The sequence below is a fragment of the Panthera uncia genome (genome assembly GCF_023721935.1).
Source record: "Panthera uncia isolate 11264 chromosome A1 unlocalized genomic scaffold, Puncia_PCG_1.0 HiC_scaffold_17, whole genome shotgun sequence".
In the NCBI taxonomy this organism is placed as follows: Eukaryota; Metazoa; Chordata; class Mammalia; order Carnivora; family Felidae; genus Panthera; species Panthera uncia.
This window is the reverse complement of record NW_026057577.1, coordinates 15,147,688-15,156,371: the sequence shown is the minus strand read 5'-3', so window position 1 is coordinate 15,156,371 and position 8,684 is coordinate 15,147,688. Positions and strand designations below refer to the sequence as shown.

Here is an 8,684-nt window from a genome sequence, read left to right as displayed (position 1 = left end):
AAGTCTTTCTAGGACTCAAAATTCAGAATCCACAAACAATAACAGAATACCTCTACATAGTAAAATCTGCCATACTGAACATCAGAGGATAAATAAATGATAAACTGGGAAAAACACTTACAAGTTACATTGTACCTTATATGCCTAATACATAAAGAATGAAAAAAAAAAGAGTTTAAAAAAAAAGTTAAAAGAAGAGAAACAGAAAAATGAGCAAAGGATACAAATAGAGGTTTTATGAGAAAATTAAAAGTCTACAAATGGCTCGTTTTAAAACTTGACAAAAACACAGATTTCACTTACAATAATAGGAAGGCAAATTATAGGTAAACTAAGAGTGCTCATTTTGACAGCACATAGACCAAGAACTGAAGTGATACAGAGAAAATTAGCATTGGCACTATGCAAATATGACATGCATATTCATGCAACATTCCATTTTCAAAAAGCAATACCATTTTTAAGCATTAACTTGACAAAAATCTGTTTTAAAACATACTTGGCAGGTTTGTGGGGAGTAGCACTCTCATTCATTGCTGGTCAAAGTGTAAGTTGGCATAATCCATATGGAGAAAAATTTTGATGTATTTATCAAAATTATAAGGTATATACACTATATATACCAATTCCACTTCCAGGAAAGTGTCTTCCATGTATGTTCATATACACAGAAAATGATGTAAGCACAAGGTTATGCAGTCTAGCATAGATTCTAACAACGAAGTTTAGAAACAAATTATCTGCTGGTTAGGGACTTTTTAATATATTATGGTATAGTCACACAAGGGAATACGATACACTGCACATGTTGATCTGGAAAGATACGGGAGATAATTTTTTAAGTAAAAACACAAATATGGAAGAATGTGATACCACAGGTATGAAACACAGGAAAAAAATTCATGTGTATTTGCCTTGGCATGCAAAAAACCTATGAGGAAAGACACATAAGAATCTAACACAATAAAATATGTTTTAATGGTGTACTGGGAACTGGGCAAATGAGAAATAAGGTAGGAAGAAGACTTTGCATTGTACAGTTTTTATACTCTTTGATGTTTAGAACATGTGCATGTTATTTTCAAAGTAATGCATTTATAGAAGACTGCTAGGGAATGAAGAGAAAAAGACTTTCTTGTCCTGGGTGAGGAGAACATTCACTGGCAATAGTCATGGCAGTCATTGAAGATGCAGATGTACAAAAGTTTGTGTACCAAAGGAACCTCATGTTTCTGCAGAGGCTCTGATCTTGCTAAGACTGATGGACCCACTACTGTGTAATTATCAAGAAAATATTTACAAGGCTTGATAAGACAGACTCTTGCTGGACCATACTATTGCCCATTACAATTGAAATTAACAAGAAGTTCATTATTTAACATGTCTTGTTGAAAATGACAGAGAATGGCATTGTAGTGCAGGTATCCACTCAGTTGAGAACTATGTATAAAGGACACTGTTAGATTATGAAGCCAGTTCAGTGCTGGGCTCTGCTTTCAAAGAGCTTATATTCTTGAAGGACAAAAATGCCATGTATATAAATACATAGAACTACAGAGAGAGAGTATAAAAGGTTATGAGCAAAATGAAGTGCCATGAGTTTGAGAGGAGATGAAAATGACCACCAGCTGGAGAACAGGAAGAGGAAGATGGAGAGAGATCTGGCATTTAAATGAAGTAACAAAATGTTAATTTCAGCAATTATGACAAGTGTGAAGTGGTATCTCATGTGGTTTTGATTTGCATTTCTCTGATGATGAGTGATGTTGAGCATCTTTTCATGTGTCTTTTAGCCATCTGGATGTCTTCTTTGGAAAAGTGTCTATTCATGTCTTCTTCCCATTTCTTCACTGGATTATTTGTTTTTCGGGTGTTGAGCTTGGTAAATTCTTTATAGATTTTGGATATTAACCTTGTATCTGATATGTCATTTGCAAATATCTTCTCCCATTCCCTTGGCTGAGGCAAAGAGGTTGCTGCCTATTTTCTCCTCTAGATTTTGAGGTTTTTGGGAATGTTATAAGTCAACAGCTCTGCTCGGAGAGCAGGAGGGCTAAAGGACAACAGGAGGGAGAGTTGTTGAGCCCCAGAGGACAGAGCTCAGCTTGGCAGGGAACAAAGGTGCTGGGAAGCGCCATCTCCTTTGCCCATCCCCCAGCCAAAATCCCAAAGGGAACCAGCTCCCATCACAAACTTGCATGCACCATGCAAACACCCAATGCTGTGCTTCTGCAGATCCATCCCTCCAATGGTACTGCCTCCCTCCAGGTGCCACAGGGCCCCTCCCAAAGTGGACCACCAAAGGCAAAGTGAGCTGAGCCTATCCCTCCCGCCCCTGTGCACCTTGCGGATACACCCCAGCTAATATGCCAGATCCCATCAAAGCAGCACCACAAGCCTGGCAGTGTGCAAGTAGCCCAGACAGGGGCCACACCACTCCACAGTGAGTCCAGCCCCTGGGAGAGGGGAAGATAAGGTACACACCAGTCTGACTGTGGCCCCAGCGGTGGGCTGGGGGCAGACATCAGGTCTCACTGAGGCCCCGCCCACCAACACAAGTTACTCCAGACAGCACAGGGGAAGAGCCTTGCAGTTCCCCACCACTCCAGGGACTATCCAAAATGACCAAACAGAAGAATTCTCCTCAAAAGAAACTCCAGGAAGTAGTGACAGCTAACGAACTGATCAAAAATGATTTAAGCAATGTAACAGAAAATGAATTTAAAATAATAGTCATAAAATTAACCTCTGGGCTTGAAAAAAGTATAGAGGACAGCAGACAACTATTCCTACACAGATCAAGGGACTAAGAAACAGTCAGGAAGAGCTAAAAAATGCTATAAATGAGCTGCAAAATAAAATGGAGGTGACCACAGCTCAGACTGAAGAGGCAGAGGAGAGAATAGGTGAATTACAAGATAAAATTATGGAAAAAAGAAGAAGCTGAGAAAAAGAGAGATAAAAAAATCCAGGAGTATGAGGGGAAAATTAGAGAACTAAGTGACATAATTAAATGAAATAATATACGCATAATTGGGATTTCAGAGGAGGAAGAGAGAGGGAAAGGTGCTGAAGGTATACTTGAAGAAATCGTAGCTGAGCACTTCCCTGAACTGGGGAAGGAAAAAGGCATTGAAATCCAAGAGGCACAGAGAACTCCCTTCAGATGTAACTTGAATCGATCTTCTCCATGACATATCATAGTGAAACTGGCAAAATACAAGGATAAAGAGAGAATTCTGAAAGCAGCTAGGGATAACCATGCTCTAACATATAAAGGGAGACTGATAAGACTCGTGACGGATCTGTCTACTGAAACTTGGCAGGTCAGAAAGGAATGGCAGGAAATCTTCAATGTAATGAACAGAAAAAAATGCAGCCGAGAATCCCTTATCCAGCAAGTCTGTCATTTAGAATAGAAGGAGAGATAAAGGTCTTCCCAAAAAAACAGAAACTGAAGGAATTCATCACCACTACACCAGCCCTACAAGAGATCCTAAGGGGGATTCTGTGAGTGAAATGTTGCAAGGACCACAAAGTACCAGAGACATCACTGCAAGCATGAAACCTACAGACATCACAATGACTCTAAACCCATATCTTGCAATAATAACACTGAATGTAAATGGACTAAATGCTCCAACCAAAAGACATAGGGTATCAGAATGGGTAAAAAACAAGACCCACCTATTTGCTGTCCACAAGAGACTCATTTTAGACCTGAGGACCCCTTCAGATTGAAATTGAGGGGATGGAGAACTATCTATCATGCTACTGGAAGTTAAAAGAAAGCTGGAGTAGCCATACTTATATCAGACAAACTAGACTTTAAATTAAAGGCTATAACAAGAGATGAAGAAGGGCATTATATAATATTTACAGGGTCTATCCATCAGGAAGAGCTAACAATTATAAATGTCTATATGCCGAATACGGGAGTCACAAATATATAAAACAATTAATCACAAACATAAGCAACCTTATTGATAAGAATGTGGTAATTGCAGGGGACTTTATACTCCACTTACAACATTGGATAGATCATCTAGACACAGGATCAATAAAGAAACAAGGGCCCTGAATGATACTTTGGCTCAGATGGACTTGACAGATATATTTAGAACTCTGCATCCCAAAGCAACTTCCTTTTCGAGTGCACATGGAACCTTCTCCAAAATAGATCACACACTGGGTCACAAAACAGCCCTTCATAAGTATACAAGAATTGAGATCATACCATACATACTTTCAGACCACAATGCGATGAAGCTTGAAATCAACCACAAGAAAAAGTCTGGAAAACCTCCAAAACCATGGAAGTTAAAGAACACCCTACTAACGAATGAGTGGGTCAACCAGGCAATTAGAGAAGAAATTAAAAAATATATGGAAACAAATGAAAATGAAAATACAACAATCCAAATGCTTTGGGATGTGGCGAAGGCAGACCTGAGAGGAAAATACATTGCAATCCAGGCCTATCTCAAGAAACAAGAAAAATCCCAAATAAAAAATCTAAAAGCACACCTAAAGGAAATAGAAGCATTAAAACAAAGACACCCCAAACCCAGCAGAAGAAGAGAAATAACAAAGATCAGAGCAGAAATAGACAATACAGAATCTAAAAAAACTGTAGAGCAGATCAATGAAACCAAGAGTTGTTTTTTTTTGAAAAAACAAACAAAATTGATAAACCTCTAGCCAGGCTTCTCAAAAAGAAAAGGGAGAGGACTCAAATAGATAAATCATGAATGAAAATGGAATTACTACAACCAATCCCTCAGAAATATAAGCAATTATTAGGGAATACTATGAAAAATTATAAGCCAACAAACTGGACAACCTGGAAGAAATGGACAAATTCCTAAACACCCACACACTTCAAAAACTCAAACAGGAAGAAATAGAAAGCTTGAACGGACCATAACCAGTGAAGAAATTGGACCAGTTATCAAAAAACTCCCAACAAATAAGAGTCTGGGACCAGATGGCTTCCCTGGGGAATTCTCCCAGACATTTAAAGAAGAGATAATACCTATCCTACTCAAGCTGTTCCAAAAATAGAAAGGGAAGGAAAGCTTCCAGACTCATTCTAAGAAGCCAGTATTGCTTTGATTCCTAAACCAGACAGAGACCCAGTAAAAAAAGAGAACTACAGGCCAATACCCCTGATGAATATGGATGGAAAAATTCTCAATAAGATACTAGCAAATCGAATTCAACAGCATATAAAAAGAATTATTCACCATGATCAAGTGGGATTCATTCCTGGGCTGCAGGACTGGTTCAACATTTGCAAATCAATGTGATACATCACATTAATAAAAGAAAAGATAAGAACCATAGGATCCTGTCAATCGATGCAGAAAAAGCATTTGACAAAATTCAGCATCCTTTCTTAATAAAAACCCTCGAGAAAGTCGGGATAGAAGGAACATACTTAAAGATCATAAAAGCCATTTATGCAAATCCCACAGCTATTATCATCCTCAATGGGGAGAAACTGAGAGCTTTCTCCCTGAGATCAGGAACACGACAGGGATGTCCACTCTCACCTCTGTTGTTTAGCAAAGTGTTGGAAGTGCTAGCTTCAGCAATCAGACAACAAAAGGAAATCAAAGACATCAAAATTGGCAAAGAGGAAATCAAGCTTTCACTTTTTGCAGATGACATGATATTATACATGGAAAACCTGATAGACTCCACCAAAAGTCTGCTACAACTGATACATGAATTCAGCAAAGTCGCAGGATACAAAAGCAATGTACAGAAAGCAGTTGTATTCTTATACACTAATAATGAAGCAGCAGAAAGACAAATAAACTGATCCCATTCACAATTGCACCAAGAAGCATAAAATACCTAGGAATAAACCTAACCAAAGATGTAAAAGATCTGTATGCTGAAAACTATAGAAAGCTTATGAAGGAAATTGAACAAGATACAAAGAAATGGAAAAACATTCCATGCTCATGGATTAGAAGAATAAATATTTTAAAATGTCAATACTACCCAAAGCTATTTACACATTCAATGCAATCCCAATCAAAATTGCACCAGCATTCTTCTCAAAGCTAGAACAAGCAATCCTAAAATATGTATGGAACCACAAAAGACCCCGAATAGCCAAAGTAATATTGAAGAGGAAGACCAAAGCAGGAGGCATCACAATCCCAGACTTTAGCCTCTACTACAAAACTGTAATCATCAAGACAGCATGGTATTCGCACAAAAACAGATACATAGACCAATGGAATAGAATAGAAACCCAAGAATTAGACCCACAAAAGCATGGCCAACTAATCTTTGACAAAGCAGGAAAGAATATCCAATGGAAAAAAAGACAGTCTCTTTAACAAATGGTGCTGGGATAACTGGACAGCAACGTGCAGAAGGATGAAACTAGACCACTTTCTTACACCATTCACAAAAACAAACTCAACATGGATAAAGGACCTGAATGTGAGACAGGAAACCACCAAAACCCTAGAGGAGAAAGCAGGAAAAAACCTCTGTGACCTCAGCCGCAGCAATTTCTTACTTGACACATCCCCAAAGGAAAGGGAATTAAAAGCAAAAATCAACTATTGGAACCTCATGAAGATAAAAAGCTTCTGCACAGCAAAGGAGACAATCAACAAACTCAAAGGCAACCAACGGAATGGGAAAAGATATTTGCAAATGACATATCAGACAAAGGGCTAGCATCCAAAATCTATAAAGAGCTCACCAAACTCCACACCTGAAAAACAAATTATCCAGTGAAGAAATGGGTAGAAAACATGAATAGACACTTCTCTAAAGAAGACATCTGGATGGCCATCAGGCACATGAAAAGATGCTCAACGTCGCTCCTCATCAGGGAAATACAAATGAAAACCACACTCAGATACCACCTCATGCCCATCAGAGTGGCTAAAATGAACAAATCAGGAGACTATAGATGCTGGAGAGGATGTGGAGAAACAGGAACCCTCTTGCACTGTTGATGGGAATGCAAACTGGTGCAGCCGCTCTGGAAAACAGTGTGGAGGTTCCTCAAAAAATTAAAAATAGACCTACCCTATGACCCAGCAATAGCACTGCTAGGAATTTACCCAAGGGATACAGGAATACTGATGCATAGGGCCACTTGTACCCCAATGTTGATAGCAGCACTCTCAACAATAGCCAAATTATGGAAAGAGCCTAAATGTCCGTCAACTGATGAATGGATAAAGAAATTGTGGTTTATATACACAATGTAATACTACGTGGCAACGAGAAAGAATGAACTATGGCCTTTTGTAGCAACGGGGATGGAACTGGAGAGTGTGATGCTAAGTGAAATAAGTCATACAGAGAAGGACAGATTCCATATGTTTTCACTCCTATGTGGATCCTGAGAAACTTAACAGAATACCATGGGGGAGGGGAAGGAAAAAAAAAAGTTAGAGAGGGAGGGAGCCAAACCATAAGAGACTCCTAAATACTGAGAACAAACTGAGGGTTTATGGGGAGGGTGGGAGGGAAGGGTGGGTAGGTGATGGGTATTGAGGAGGGCACCTGTTGGGATGAGCAAAGGGTGATGTATGGAAACCAATTTGACAATAAATTTCATATTTAAAAAAAAAAGAAAAAATGATGTTTGATAGTGCAATAAAGTAAAGCACAATTTAAAAAAAAGTTTTTGATGGTTTTCTGTCTCACACGTAGGTCTTTCATCCATTTTGAATTTGTTTTTGTTTATGGTGTAAGAAAGTGGTCCAGGTTCATTCTTCTGAATGTTGCTGCCCAGTTTTCCCAACACCATTTGCTGAAGAGACTGTCTTTTTTCCATTGGATACTCTTTCCTACTTGGTCAAAGATTAGTTGGCCATACATTTGTGCATCTATTTCTGGGTTTCCGTATTCTGGTCCAGTGATCTACGTGTCTGTTTTTGTGTGAGTACCATACTGTCTTGATGATTACAGCTTTGTAATACAGCTTAAAGTCCAGAATTGTGACGCCTCCAGCTTTGGTTTTCTATTTCAGGATTTCTTTGACTATTTGGGGTCTTTTGTGCTTCTACACAAATTTTAGAATTGATTTTTCTAGCTCTGTGAAGAATGCTTGTGTTATTTCGATAGGGATTTCATTGAATGTATAGATTGCTTTGGTAACATAGACATTTTAAGAATATTTGTTCTTCAAATCCATGGACGTGGAATGTTCTTCCATTTCGTTATGCCTTCTTCAATTTCTTTCATAAGGTTTCTACAGTTTTCAGCATACAGATCTTTAACCTCTTCAGTAAGGTTTATTCAAAGGTATCAAAACAATTCAGAAAACAACAGATGTTGGCAAAGATATGGAGAAAGGGGTACCCTTTTACACTGTTGGTAGGAATGTAAACTGGCACAGCTACTTTAAAAAATAGTATGAAGATTCCTAAAAAAATTAAAAATAGAACTACCCAATGACCCAGAAATTGCACTACTAGGTACTTATCCATAGGATACAAAAATGTTGATTCAAAGGGGAATATGCACCCCAATATTTTTAACATTGCCAATAATCAACTATAGCCAATCAACAATATCCAAATTATTAATAATAAACAATAGCCAAATTATGGAAAGAGTCCAAATCAACTTATGGATGGATAAAGAAGATGTGGTGTGTGTGTATATATATATATATATATATATATATATATATATAT

At 38.1% G+C, this 8,684-nt stretch overlaps 1 non-coding gene across 1 annotated transcript; it reads left to right on the top strand.

Annotated features, from left to right (window-relative positions):
- Nucleotides 1-337: 337 nt before the first annotated feature.
- On the top strand, nt 338-445 carry LOC125935875 (U6 spliceosomal RNA). The gene has a single exon (XR_007461854.1). It is a non-coding gene; the product is annotated as a U6 spliceosomal RNA (small nuclear RNA).
- The last annotated feature ends 8,239 nt before the right edge of the window (nt 446-8,684 follow it).